This window comes from Sus scrofa, chromosome Y (assembly GCF_054392235.1).
Source record: "Sus scrofa isolate SSC_HxYL_T2T_F1_AM1 chromosome Y, Sscrofa_HxYL_maternal_Yorkshire_Landrace_v2.0, whole genome shotgun sequence".
In the NCBI taxonomy this organism is placed as follows: Eukaryota; Metazoa; Chordata; class Mammalia; order Artiodactyla; family Suidae; genus Sus; species Sus scrofa.
Window position 1 is genome coordinate 6,675,865 of NC_139402.1, and position 13,488 is coordinate 6,689,352.

At 46.1% G+C, this 13,488-nt stretch overlaps 1 protein-coding gene across 16 annotated transcripts in view; it reads right to left on the reverse strand.

The window, feature by feature from the left end:
- Positions 1–13,488, reverse strand: part of LOC100624109 (neuroligin-4, X-linked) — a 401,261-nt gene that overhangs the window by 362,455 nt on the left and 25,318 nt on the right. For all 16 annotated transcript variants that reach the window (XM_085008984.1, XM_085008976.1, XM_085008985.1 and 13 more), the window contains exon 2: positions 1,262–1,431. The gene's annotated coding sequence lies outside the window, so the exon portion shown is untranslated. The remainder of the gene's footprint in view (positions 1–1,261; positions 1,432–13,488) is intronic.

Here is a 13,488-nt window from a genome sequence, read left to right on the forward strand (position 1 = left end):
ACCTCATTCAGCGCCAGGTACAGGAACTTGTGCTTGGTAGCAATTCTCCTATTTTTCCTGCTATGCACGGTGACATACATTCTAACTTTTTTTTTTAATGTCTTCTCAAAGCATAGCCATCCACGTGTGACGTCACATCCCAACAGCTGGCTTTTTGTATTAGAAACCCCCAAACACCGGAGTTCCCATCGTGGCTCAGCGGAAACGAATCTGACTAGTATCCATGAGGACTCAGGTTTGAACCCTGGCCTCGCTCAGTGGGTTAAGAATCTGGTGGTGCTGTGAGCTGTGGTGTAGGTCACAGACACAGCTCAGATCTCGGGTGGCTGTGGCTGTGGCTGTGGTGCAGGCCAGTGGCTATGGCTCTGATTTGACCCCTAGCCTGGGAACTTCCATATAATGCAGATGGGGCCCTAAAAAGACAAAAAAAGAAAAGAGAAAAGAAACTCCCAAGCACTAAAGAGGCACAGAAGGGCAGTGGCTTTTGATTACACCCATATGTGATGTCATTTTGCTGCTAATTATTGATATCAAGAGAGAATGCTAATCACCAACACGCCTATGCTCAAATAATCACATTTTCATTTTTCTCATTTGTTTGTTGCTACACGGTTCAATGAGGGCCCTCAGGCTATTAATAAGCCTTACTTCATGCATCTGAACGTAGATGATACTTCTTGCAACTAATAAGATATTTCCACGGTGAAAGTCTATATTCTCTAGGAGTTTCCATTGTGGTGCAACAGAAACAAATTCGACTAGTATCCATGAAAATGCAAGACAGCCAGAGCAGCCAGAGCAACACAGAATCCGAGCTGCCTCCGGGACCCCCACCATGGCTCATGGCAATGCCAGATCCTTAACCCATGGAGCAAGGCCAGGAATCGAACCTGCAACCTCATGGTTCCTAGTCAGATTCGTTTCTGCTGTGCCATGACGGGAACTCCCCCCAAAAATTTTTAAAAATATATACCGTGCATTAAAAAAAGAAATTACATTTTCTCATTTGTCTGCATGTAAAACAGTACCCTACTGTATACAGATCATTCGTAAAAACTTACACTCTACTTAATCATTTACTGATTCAACTGTAAAAGCATCTTCTGAAAATAGACATCACTTGTGATGACTGATATGAAATCGTCAAGGCAAAGCCATATTTATGTCTTGCCCATATATTAGCAAAGGTTATCCTAAAATTCTGAGGTCATTCTGTTGGAATCTGAGCATCCAGAGACTACATGACTCAAAGCATACAGACCTGAGGAGCGATATCAGATGCAGATGCTAAGAAGGATCTATTCCACGCTAAGACGATGCATGGGGGAAGCTTCTGCACAGGATTTCATCTTTATGGCACAAGACGTGGTGTTTGACACACACGTTCACAGCCATTCCAGATGCACCCTGGGTACTCGGTCAAGGAGATACCTGGAACATAAGATAAAAGGATTTCACTATTTTCATAAAAGACACCACTGATGGAGCATTGACTTTTTTTTCCCCTCTGTTACGGCCACACCCACGGCACATGGAAGTTCCCAGGCTAGGGGTAGCACGGGAGCTGCAGCTGCCAGCCGACACCACAGCCACAGCCACGCCAGATCTGAGCCACACCTGCGACCGACACCACAGCTCACAGCAACACCGGATCCTTGACCTCCTGAGCAAGGCCAAGGATTGAGCCAGCATCCTCACAAAGACCATGTCGTGTCCTTAACCCCCCAAGGCACAATGGGACCTCCTGACTTTTCAATTCAGTATGAATGTGATTTTATTCCCTGCTCTCCAAACAACTGAGTGTAAATAAACACTGTCTAGAAATTCTAAATTATTTCAGTTCATGCATAGAGGCGGAGCCCAGGCTTTGAATGAGAGAGGAGGAGAGGAGAGAAATTCCAGGAGTTCCTTGGTGGTGCAGCACGTTAAGGATCCAGCTCTGGTCACTGCAGAGCTTGGGTTCCATCTCTGGCCTGAGAATTCCCATGTGCCATGGTGCCGGAAGGAAGGAGGAAGAAAAGAAGGAAGGAAAAAAGGAGGAAGGGAGGGAGGGAAGGAGGAAAAAGAGTAATTCCAAGGACGAATGCAGCACAATCTTTGCCTTCAAGGAGCCTGTGGTTCCCCAGGAGGAAAGGGACAGACATCAAAGCCATTTAGATAAAACTGCAGGACCAGGGATCAAGTCCTCTCTCAGGGATCAAGGCATAGAGGCAGGTGTTGCTCAGAAGAGGTGGAAGCTCAGGGAAACTCTCAGGAGGGGGCTTTGAAGATGGCACCGAGCGAAGGAGAGAAGGCCCCTTGTTGTCAAGGACACCAACAGGTGGAAGCTACAGCAGACCCTCCAGGATGCTCAGAACGTCTGTGCCAGGATTACAGCTGAGGGTTCCCAAGGGTTTTCATGTCACTCATGCTTAATGTCTGCAACCAGTCGTGGGCACAGACCTACACACAAACCCGGGAAAACATACACTTATTTTGAAACCTCAAGCTCTTTCAGAGGTATTGCAATGTTTTAAAAACGCTACTCTCGGCCATCATATTTATGGCATTTTCTTCTGAGTCGCTTCTGCTCAATTTCTCAAAGAAAAATGGAAGGAAGGTGTTTAATTTTGAGAGAATTTCCATGAGGAGCTAAGAAGAAATAAAACAAAATGCATGCTCAGATAAGAAGAGTACTGATCTCTAGGTCTTTGCAGGGTCACCCCGGATATTTCTAGATGTATATATGAAGGTCCCGATTCATATAAATCACCTGAATTTGCACCCTCATTTATCTAATTCAGATTTTATCTCCTTTCTCTCCAACCGAACAATCTTCCAAACCACGTCCATTCTTGAAGAGATGCATATTTCATAAAACATCTTTTTCTGTCTTGGATTTGCTCCCCATTGTATGCAATGATCCGACTGTTTAATGTTCAGCATTAGGAAAATCCATGCAGAAAAAAAATTTCCTTAGAATGAAAAAAGAGTCCCTTAAAGTATGTGTAATCACTTTTACACAATTCTACTCCTCCTGAATCATTCCAGAATTCTAATGAACTCTCAAGAAATTCATTTCTGGTCCACGTGGCTAATTTTGACCCAAATCTCTGCAATAAAATTAAAAAGTGCTAGAATCAACATTCAAGGAGCAGTAGAAACAAACAGTACTGCAGACTTGATTTATGGCTTTTATGTAAGACTTTCAACAATTAAGGGCCAAAATCATTAAACTTCCTAAAAAAATGCATCCCTCTAATTTTCTAGGCATGGACTAAAATGGGAAATTTGACCAAGCTTTTCCATGCCATGGTCTTTAAAAAAAATAATAAAAATGGTAAAAATCCTAGGGAGGTGAACACAGGCAAAGACGATTTTACAAGATGAAGAGGCATTTAGAAATAAATCACGTAAGTTTGCTGACTGAGCCACATCTTTCAGATTGCAAACCTGATCCTGATGGAACGAGGTGTTCACATCCGATGATGTTTAGTGCACTTGTCAGGAATGTCTACACCTACCCTGCTTGCCTACCTCTCTGTCTCTGGATCTCTTCCTGGGCCCTTGTTAAGATTTTCAGTACAGATTCTATAACCCAGCAGGAGCCTATGGGCCTCCTGGAAGCTGGAAGTGGGGGAGGGGGAGGAACACGCACTGAAGAAGCAAAAGACTCAGAAAAGTTAACCTAAGGATAAAAAGATGGGAGCAGAAAGCCAGAGGGGAGAGTTTCGGAATTCAAGGAAGGCTAAAGCATCTCCAAAAAAAAAAAAAAAAAGAATATATATATATATATATATATATATATATATATATATATATATATACATACCTTATTAAGAGTCCCAGAGTCCTCTCAAGGCATAAATGGGGCAGGGGTTACCTTTTTTTTTTTTTTTTTTCCATTTGTGGCCACCCCATGGCATATGGAGTTCCCAGGCCAGGGATCAGATCCAAGCCATGGTCTTCACCTAAGCCACGGCTATGGCAATGCCAGAGTCTTAAGCCACTGTGCCAGGCAGGGGATCGACCCTGACCCCACTTCATCCCAGTGGGAACTCCCCCAAACAGGATTTTGCAGAGATGATTGAATGCCTGAGAAGATCTTGATGATGAATATGTCAGACTGGTTTCACAAGGAAATTCCCTACCAACAAGAGAGTAGGGAGGGTTACAAGAATGCTCATCTTTTAAAGTCTATCCATTGCCTTATAATCACCAGAAAATAACACATTCCTGGGAGTGTCAGAGATATGACGACGTGGCATCTGATAACGGTGACCTACCGCCTCCATGTCTGATTATTCTTTCTTTGATAAAGTACCTAAGATATAACCCCAATGTCTTCTTTTGGCCACGCCCATGGCATGCAGAAGTGCCCAGGCTGGGGATCGAAACCATGCCACAGCAGTGACAATGCCAGGTCCTTAACCACTCAGCCACCAGGGAACTCCTACTGCCCCAACTTCTCACAGTTACTTCCTCGGCTTGCTCTCTTTCCAAAAGGATGCCAGGTCCCATCCAATACCCTATTCCCAGCGCCCCTCCAAGAGTGTCAAACCTTCTCCCTTTCCCCAGTCTCTATCACCACAGGGTCTTAATTTACATTTTTAGCTTCACGCTTTCCCTGTCTTCCTCCACTGCAACCTGCCTCCATCACATTCATCACTGCAAAGCTGACATTCCAGAAGGGATCCCATTCTGTGAAAGCCTGGACGTGGCTCTCTGCAGCCTACACAGTAGCATCTATTGGCCTGACCACTTGGGTTCCACCACCCAGAATGCCCTGATTTCAATGTAAGTCTCTACACACAGCAACCCACACTTGAGAGGGGTCTCAACCCATCCCTCCACACAACAGCAGGTGCACTCACGTCTTGACCCCTGTCCCCATTGCTCTTCTGAAAAAATCTTCTGCATCCTCTGCTGGAGCTCACAGGCTCCCTCCTTAGGCAAAGCTCTGGGGAGAGTCTTGTTTGCAAGATGCATTAACACCCTCCTTTGGTTCCCTTTCACAACACACCAAGAGCAAGGAGCAAAAGTGAGGATCCTTCAAGCTCGAGGTACCAAAGTCTGTGGTTTGCATCCGAGGATCCCTCTCATCCTCTCCATCTCTCACTTCCTCTCCTCTCTCCCGCTCCAGAAAGCCACCTGTGTGATCAGCCTCAAGAGAAGGTCCATGTGACAAGAAACGGAAGCTCTCTGCTGATGGCCACACACGGGAAGCTCTCCCACGCCTGCATCAAACTGCATCCACCTGGGGTCAGCATCCTGAGAGGCCCACCCCAGAACCACCCAGCTGGTCGGCTCTTGAATTCCTGTATACAGGAAACGTGTGCGATAATAAATACGTCAGTCTAGGGTGATTCTTTAAGGGCTCTTGAATTCCTGACGTACAGGAAACGTGTGCGATAATAAATACGTCAGTCCAGGGTGATTCTTTAAGCAGCTGTAGACAACGACGGAAGTGTTGCAAGGGACACGAGGAGGAAAAAAGATTCCAGTGGGGGGAAAATAAAAAAAGAGTCTAGATTCCCAAAGTCTGTGTGTATCGCCTCCTCTTGGAATGTGTGACATGGTAGCCTTGGAGAGTATGTATTTTTAGGGATTATTTTATCTTCTCTACCACGACTAGCAGCATGCTTGGAATCTAATCAATGCTGTTTTTTGGTTTTTGGTTTTTGGTTTTTTTTATCTTTTTAGGGCAGCCCATGGAAGTTCCCAGGCTAGGGATCAAACAGGAGCTGCAGCTTCCAGCCTACACCACAGCCACAGCAATGTGGAATCCGAGCCCCGTCTGCAACCTACACCACAGTGCACGGCAACGCTGGATCCTTAACCCACTGAGCGAGGCCAGGGATGGAACCCACATCCTCATGGATACTGGTTGGGTTCATAACTCACTGAGCCCCCATGGGAACTCTCAATGTTTCTGTGTCCTGCAGCATCTGGCAGGGGGACCTTCTCAAAATAAGATGGGAACACATGGTTATCGAATGGATGAATGAATGCCTGTCCACTCCCAGCTTCTCAGTCTCTACAGGAGGAATACTGCCACTCAGCCTGGAACGCCCAGACCATCACTGAGGTTGAAAGTGTCCTTCAATGCCTGGAATGGGAAACAGTCGGCTGCCTTCAAGTTCCTCTAATGCTTTGAATTACAAGCTCAGCATGTGAGGCCATGGAGGAATAAATAACATTCAGCCTATCGATGCGGTTTTATGATGGTTATTATTCATCTTTACACCCCTCCCAGGCCATAGCACATGGGAGATGCCCAATAAATAGGCATGGGCTTGCATGGACCGGGAACCTGAAAACGGAAACCTAACCCATCCATCATGGGAGCGAGACAAAACACCAAAAGCAAATGATGGGACCCCAGAGGTTTTAAGGCCACCTTCTGAACCGGAAAGACCAAAACAGGAGGGGGCGCTCGAAAGGTCAGAGAGGACGTGCGTGGAAATGCAACCTGAAATGGCTGGAAAGGGGTCCCCCACAGATTAGCAGCCGCAAGTTCATGTGGGAATGTGTTGGGTACCATCTTGGATCTGCTGATTCAGAAACCAGGCGGGGTGGCTGCCAGGGGGTCTGTGTTTCGCAAGCCCCACCCCACTCCACAGGGGACAGGAATGCTCCATTTGAAGATTTAGGACTTAACGTCCCCTTCCAGGAATGGTCGTCCCAATAGTATGATTCGGAAAAGGGCAGAGGCAAAATGGATGGGAACTGACCCCCCCCCCGCCCAAGCCATGGCCATAAAGACCAAGCACTGTGGCCACACCAGGAGACCCGAAGCCAACTCTTTGATGCAGCCGTGTCACTTTGGGCTGCTCAGCACTGGCTCTGACCTGCACACTTTTGTGTCCCCCAGTGCCTCCTGGCCCCCACCATCCCTTCCAGCTGTTTCACCCCCTCCCCATGGGAAGGTCTAGCTTCCTCTGGAAAATCATCCTTGAACTCAACCTAAGGTAGGTCCCTCTTCAGAAGCCTCCCATTATTCCAGCCCTACAAACAGGGACCGAGCCACCTGTATTAAAGGAATGAGGTCCCACACCCTTACGTCATCCCCTGGAACCACCTCCAGCCTCCAGCAGACCAGACCTCATCCTCCACGATGGAGGTACTGTCTCTTCCTCATCACCTCCCCATGGGAAGTCCACTGCTCCCCAGGCCACAAGCTCTCAGCACCACGTGTATTCAACCCTACAATCATGCTTCTAAAGGTTCAGACGTTTGAGCCAACGGGGAGATTTTTATTATTTTACTTTATTTTATTTTTATTATTTTTTGTCCTTTTGCCTTTTCTAGGGCGACACCCACAGCATATGGAGGTTCCCAGGCTAGGGGTCCAATCGGAGCTGCAGCCACCGGCCTACACCAGAGACACAGCAACGCGGGATCTGAGCCGTGCCACAGCTCACAGCAACGCCAGATCCTTAACCCACTGAGCGAGGCCAGGGATCGAACCCGCAACCTCATGGTTCCTAGTCGGATTGGTTAACCACTGTGCCACGATGGGAACACCAACGGGGAAATTTTTAAAAGCTCCCATTCATCCACTTTGATAAAGGTCAAGAGATACCCCCTCGGGGAAAAGACAGAGGAGCCGAGCGTAAGGGGACAGGGTGTGCCCTTGTCCACTCCAGCAGGGGAAAGACGAAAACGGTTGCTCTTTTGCTTAACTGTTTGTGACCCATGAGCTAGAAGTGGAAGAGGAGCAAGACCAAGACGGGAGGGAGGAAGCAGATGCTACCTCCTGCCACCTCTCCATTCAGCGCAATTTCGACTTTCTAACCTAAACGCTGCGCCCAGTGCTTTACGAACCAGACTGCCGCCGGGCTAGCTGTCTCTGGGGGAAGGGGGGCAATCCCTCCAGATTTGTTTTCGGTGACACCGTTCCGTGTGGGAAACACCCCCTTCCCCATTTGTCCCTGACGTTCCGTCAGGTGACGGTGGTGTTTCTTCAGAAAATCCACAGAGCACGGGGTAGGGCTAATCAGGGTTTAAAATGAGCGGTATTCACATCAAGAGTCTTAATTACAATGATCACGATTCTTGAATCATGCAGGCTTTGAGTCTGGAAAGCGCCTGGAGGCTGGTCCAACCCGCTCATTTCACAGCGGAGGGGCAGGCATCTGTTACCCTTCCAAGGATTGTGATTAAAAAGGGGGACCCAGGGAGTTCCCGTCGTGGCTCAAGGGTTACAAACCCAACTAGTATCCATGAAGGCATGGATTCCATCCCTGGCCTCACTCAGTGGGTCAGGGATCCGGTGTTGCTGTGAGCTGTGGTGCAGATGGCAGACACGGCTCGGATCTGGCATTGCTGTGGCTGTGGTGTAGGATGGCAGCTGTAACTTCCAACTCAACCCCTAGCCTGGCAACCTCCATATGCTGCAGGTGCGGCCCTAAAAAGACAAAAAGGTGGGGGGAACCCCAGGAGTTCCCACTGTGGCTCGGGGGTTAAGAACCTGACTAGTATCCATGAGGATGCAGATTCGATCCCTGGCCTCGCTCAGTGGGTTAAGGATCCTGCGTTGCCGTGAGCTGTGGTGTAGGTCACATATGTAGCTCAGATCCGATGTTTTGTGGCCGTGGTGTAGGCCGGCAGCTGCGGCTCTGATCCGACCCTTAGCCTGGGAAATTCCATATGCTGTGGATGTGGCCATAAAAAGGAAAAATTTTTTAAAAAGCTGAGGGGACAGGGGAGGCGGAATCCGGAGTTCCCTGGTGGCACAATGGGTTAAGGATTCTGCTTTGTCACTGCAGGGGCTCAAGCTGATGTCGGTGGTGCAGGCTCAATCTCTGGCCAGAGAACTTCCATGTGCCAAGGGGGCAGCCAAAAAAAATGGGGGTATTCCACCCCGGAATATGTGATGCTGTGACAGGAGGAAGCGGCATCATTGAAATCTTGATAAAAGAGAGTGATCTCTGAAGCCAATCTCTTCCCCCCAGCCCCAGCCCCACCCATGAAGGAATGTACGGTAGAAACAGGACAAGGCACAGGCATAAAGCTGGGTGAGGGGTCCACGCAGACCCCAGCATGACCCCAGGCTGGCCGCCGCACTGCAGGTGAATCCTCTAGAGTGTGGCTTGGGGTTTGAGAACCCTTGGGCTGCCCTAAGGGACAACCATAAATGTGAGGGTTTCAAACAATAGGAATTTGTTCTGGAGGCCAGAGGTCCTAAATCAATATGTCCCAAGGCCTCCGTCCCTTCCAAGGCTCAGGGCCGGTCCTTTCTGCCTCTTCACGTTCAGGTGGCTGCTGGCCCTCCTGGGCGTCCCTTTGTCCAACTGCTGCCTCTGCACTCAGGCCACTGCCTCCTCCTCTTCACTTCCTTCCCTGTGTCTCCCACATGTCTGCCCACGTCTTCATGTGGCGTTTTCCCTCTAACAAGGCCACCCGACATCCCGGAGGAGAGCCCACTTGCATGACCTCCGCTCAACTGCACCTGCAGACACTCTACTTCCCATTAACATCAGAATCTGGAGTCTTGGGGATCAGGACTGCCTCCTAAAGTTCAGAAAAACAATTTGTTTCACCCCACTGGGTTGATCTGTCAAATGAGATGGTTGGACTCTAGGAATTGTTAGCATTAGCTTCTAGTGTTAAACCGGAAGAGAAATAGAATGAGAAAATTCTCTCATTCTCCCCCTCTCTCTCTCTTTCTCTCTCTCTCTCTCTCTCTCTCTCTCTCACACACACACACACACACACACACACGCTCATGTGGAATTGTGGAACTGGAACACTCTGAATACTGGCTGGATGTGCTCACTTTCAAGCAGGGATTTTATCATCATGCAAAGACCCCCTTCTCCAAGAGGGAGGCTAGCATGTGTACTGTCTGCAGAATTCTCATGCACACAGGCACCCACCAGAAACATCACAAAACCTGCCACCACCCTGTACGTTGGGGCAGTTTGCAGACAGGCATCCATCAAAACCTGTTTGCATTCATTGCCAAATAAATGGACTTTTCCTTGTTTCTTTCTATTTTGCTGCAGCCCAGCTTCTTCACCTCCTTCCTGGCAGATCACACTTCTTTTAAATCTGTTCCATTCATTCATTTGAATATGTTAGCTGGGGCATCGTATGAAAACATAGCCAAGTCTTGGAGTTCCACTGTGGCACAGTGGGTGAAGAATCTGACTACAGGGTTGCGAGTTCAATCCCCGGTCCCGCCCAGTGGGTTAAAGCATCCAGCCTTGCAGCAGCTGCAGGCTAAGTCACAGCTGTGGCTCAGATTCAATCCCTGGCCAGGGACCTTCCATAGGCTGTGAATGCAGTCATAAAATTTAAAATATACATATGTATATAAATCCAAGTGTTAAAAATGCAGAAAAGGAAGAGTAAGACATTTATATTTATGAACTATGAAATGATACAATGAAATACTATTGTAGCCAAACATAAATACTGCAGAAATGTGTATAGAAGAAAGAATAGCTTCCATCTTCACCACCCAATTTTACAGAATCAAACTCTCTTTTTCTTTTTTTTTTTGCCACACCCACCCCACACGAAAGTTCCAGGACCAGGACTCAAACCCACACCACAGCGCTGACCAGAGCCACAGCAACAGCAATACCAGATCCTCAACCCACTGAGCCACCAGGAACCTCCCCAGAACCAAACTCGTAAGTATGAGCTACTTCGTTTCACCCAGACTTTTAGGAACAAGTAGGGAGGTGATAGCAGTAGTTTAAATGAAGCACGGCAATAAACTGCTGTCTTGGGACCATCTGAATAAAAATTACTATTTTTGCATAATCCCTTTATCATAAAAAAATGGAGAACATGCCCACTTATCATAGAAATTGAAAACGCTAATCCCAAGCAATCTATTCTACAGCCATTTGTGATAAATCTTAACACTGCCTTCTTTGGGGTGACTGATAGGAAAACTCAGCCTCTGAGGTTAACCATATACATCTCTCAAAAACACATTTTTCCATGCAAACCAACCTGTATGCATTCATGGAATATGAAAGCTTCTTATTTTCCCTGCTGTGTAGCACTTGGAACTATATCTGGTCACTTATGATGGAGCAGGATCATGTGAGAAAATGCATGTGTGACTGGGTCACCCTGCTGTACAGTAGAAAAGTGACAGAACACTGTAAACCAGCCATAACAGAAAAAAAAAATCATTTAAAATAATAATAATAAAAAACTTCTTATTTTGTTGAAGAATCTAATGTTCATCATTCAATGCAACAGTTTAGAAAATATAACACCATTTTCAAGGAGTCTGAAATTCTCCACGTGGTGCAACCCTGCCGTTTGCTTCGATGCCGATAATTTCTCAATAACTGACAGGTCTCCCCAATTTGTGCTCATCTGTAGAGCTGTGAATCATACTCAGAGCATCAAATGTTCAAATACTGGCTCCCCATCTAGGGAGCTTTCAATTGCAATGCAATTTTGCTCAATTTTAGATAAGCTAGCTGCATTTCGCTCAGCACTTTGTTCTCAAAGATACTTATCAGGAGGATTTTTCTGTTCTGGCTTTCTCTTTTTATTTGCTCTAAAGCACTCCCCTATATAAATCAACTCCATCTTTCTTTTTGATAAAGTGCATGATAATGCTATCCCCCAAAATCACCCTCATTCTCATTACAACTGATACAATTCAAGAAGTCAACTCCTCATATGAAAAAGAGCTTCCTAAATAATACAGTTACTACCTCTCACTGTTTGCCCAATTTTTCTGATCATGCCCAGCACACGTAATGGACTAACAGAATCCCAAAGACAATGAAATTTCCTGTGTAAAACCTCCCTTTTTTTTTTTGTCTTTTTAGAACTGTACCTGTAGCAAGTGGAGGTTCCAGGGCTAGGGATCAAATGGAAATTGTAGCCACTGGCCTACACCACGGCCACAGCAACACCAGATCCAAGCTGCATCTACAACCTACACCAAAGCTCATGGCAACACCGGATCCTTAACACACTGAACCTGCATCCTCAAGGATACTAGTCAGATTTGTTTCTGCTGAGCCATGACAGGAAATCCTAAAACTTCCCATTTTGAAACAGAAGTCCTTTACCATATGACCCAGCAATCCCACTCCTGGGCATCTATCCAGATAAAACTCTAATTTGAAATGACCATGCACCCCTACATTCATAGCAGCACTATTCACAGTAGCCAAGACATGGAAATAATCTAATGTGCACTGAGGGGTGAATGGATTAAGAAGATGTGGTACAAATACACAAAGGAATACTACTCAGCCATGAAAAAGAACAAAATAATGCCACTGGCAACAACATACGTGGACCTAGAGATTCTCATACTACGTGAAGTCATTCAGACAGAAGACAAATACCACGTGATATCACTTCTATGTGGAATCTAAAATATGGCGCAAATGAACCTATCTATACAACAGAGACAGATTCACAGACATAGACAATAGACCTGTGGTTGCCAAGGGGGAGGGAGAGGGAGTGGGATGGATGGGGAGTTTGGCGTTGGTAGATGCAAACTATGACATTTTGAATGGATAAGCAATGAGGTCCTGCTGTCCAGCATAGGGAACTCTATCCAGTCTCTTGGGATAGAACATGATAGAAAATAATATGAGAAAGAGAAGGTATATATATGTATGACTGGGTCACTTTGCTGTACAGCAGAAATTGGCACAAGACTGAAAATCCACCAAACTTCAGTTAAAAAAAGAGAGAGAGAGAGAGATCCTCCACTGGGATGGATTTTTTCCCCCCAGAGGCATCTAGAAGCTTGAGGAAAAGCACTAAGCATGGGACAATGCACAGGGCAGCCACTTACAAAAAGGATTCACCAGCCTCAATATCCAGAGCGCCAAGGGGAATACATCACTGTATGTGAGAAAAAGGTGTATTCTCGCAACATTGCAACATCGCTGACTACAGGAAATCACATTTTAAATATTATACAGCACTGCCTAGTTTGCAAAAGTCTCTAAAGCATCCTTCTGTGATAGACTCCAATGATCTTGTACCAATTATGCTTTCATATTCCTAATCTAGGTTACGACGGTTTGGGTTTATCAAGCAGGCTAGCATGTATAGGCACACACAAATATGCGGAGGGGAGATCTTTTTTTAATTTTATTGAAGTATAGTTGAGTGATACTGTGTTCATTTCTGCTGTGCAGCAAAGCGATTCAGCTATATATACATATATATACATATATATCTTGACTGGGGTGTTATCTTATGGGGGTGATGGTATTATAATATGTAAAAGTATTAACTGATGACACTGTCCACCATATATTTACAATGTTACATGTCAGTTACATCTTAAGAGTATCGATATGTATACTTACTTTCTTTTTTATATTCTTTCTCATGATGGTTTATCCCAGGATCCTGAATAATATATTTCCCTGTGCTCTCCAGCAGGGCTTTGTTGTTGTTTATCCACTCTATATATAATCATTTGCATCTGCTCACATGTGGAGGGCACATCTTGCTGTTTCTAGCAAGACTTTTTTTTTTTTTCTTTTTTGAAAG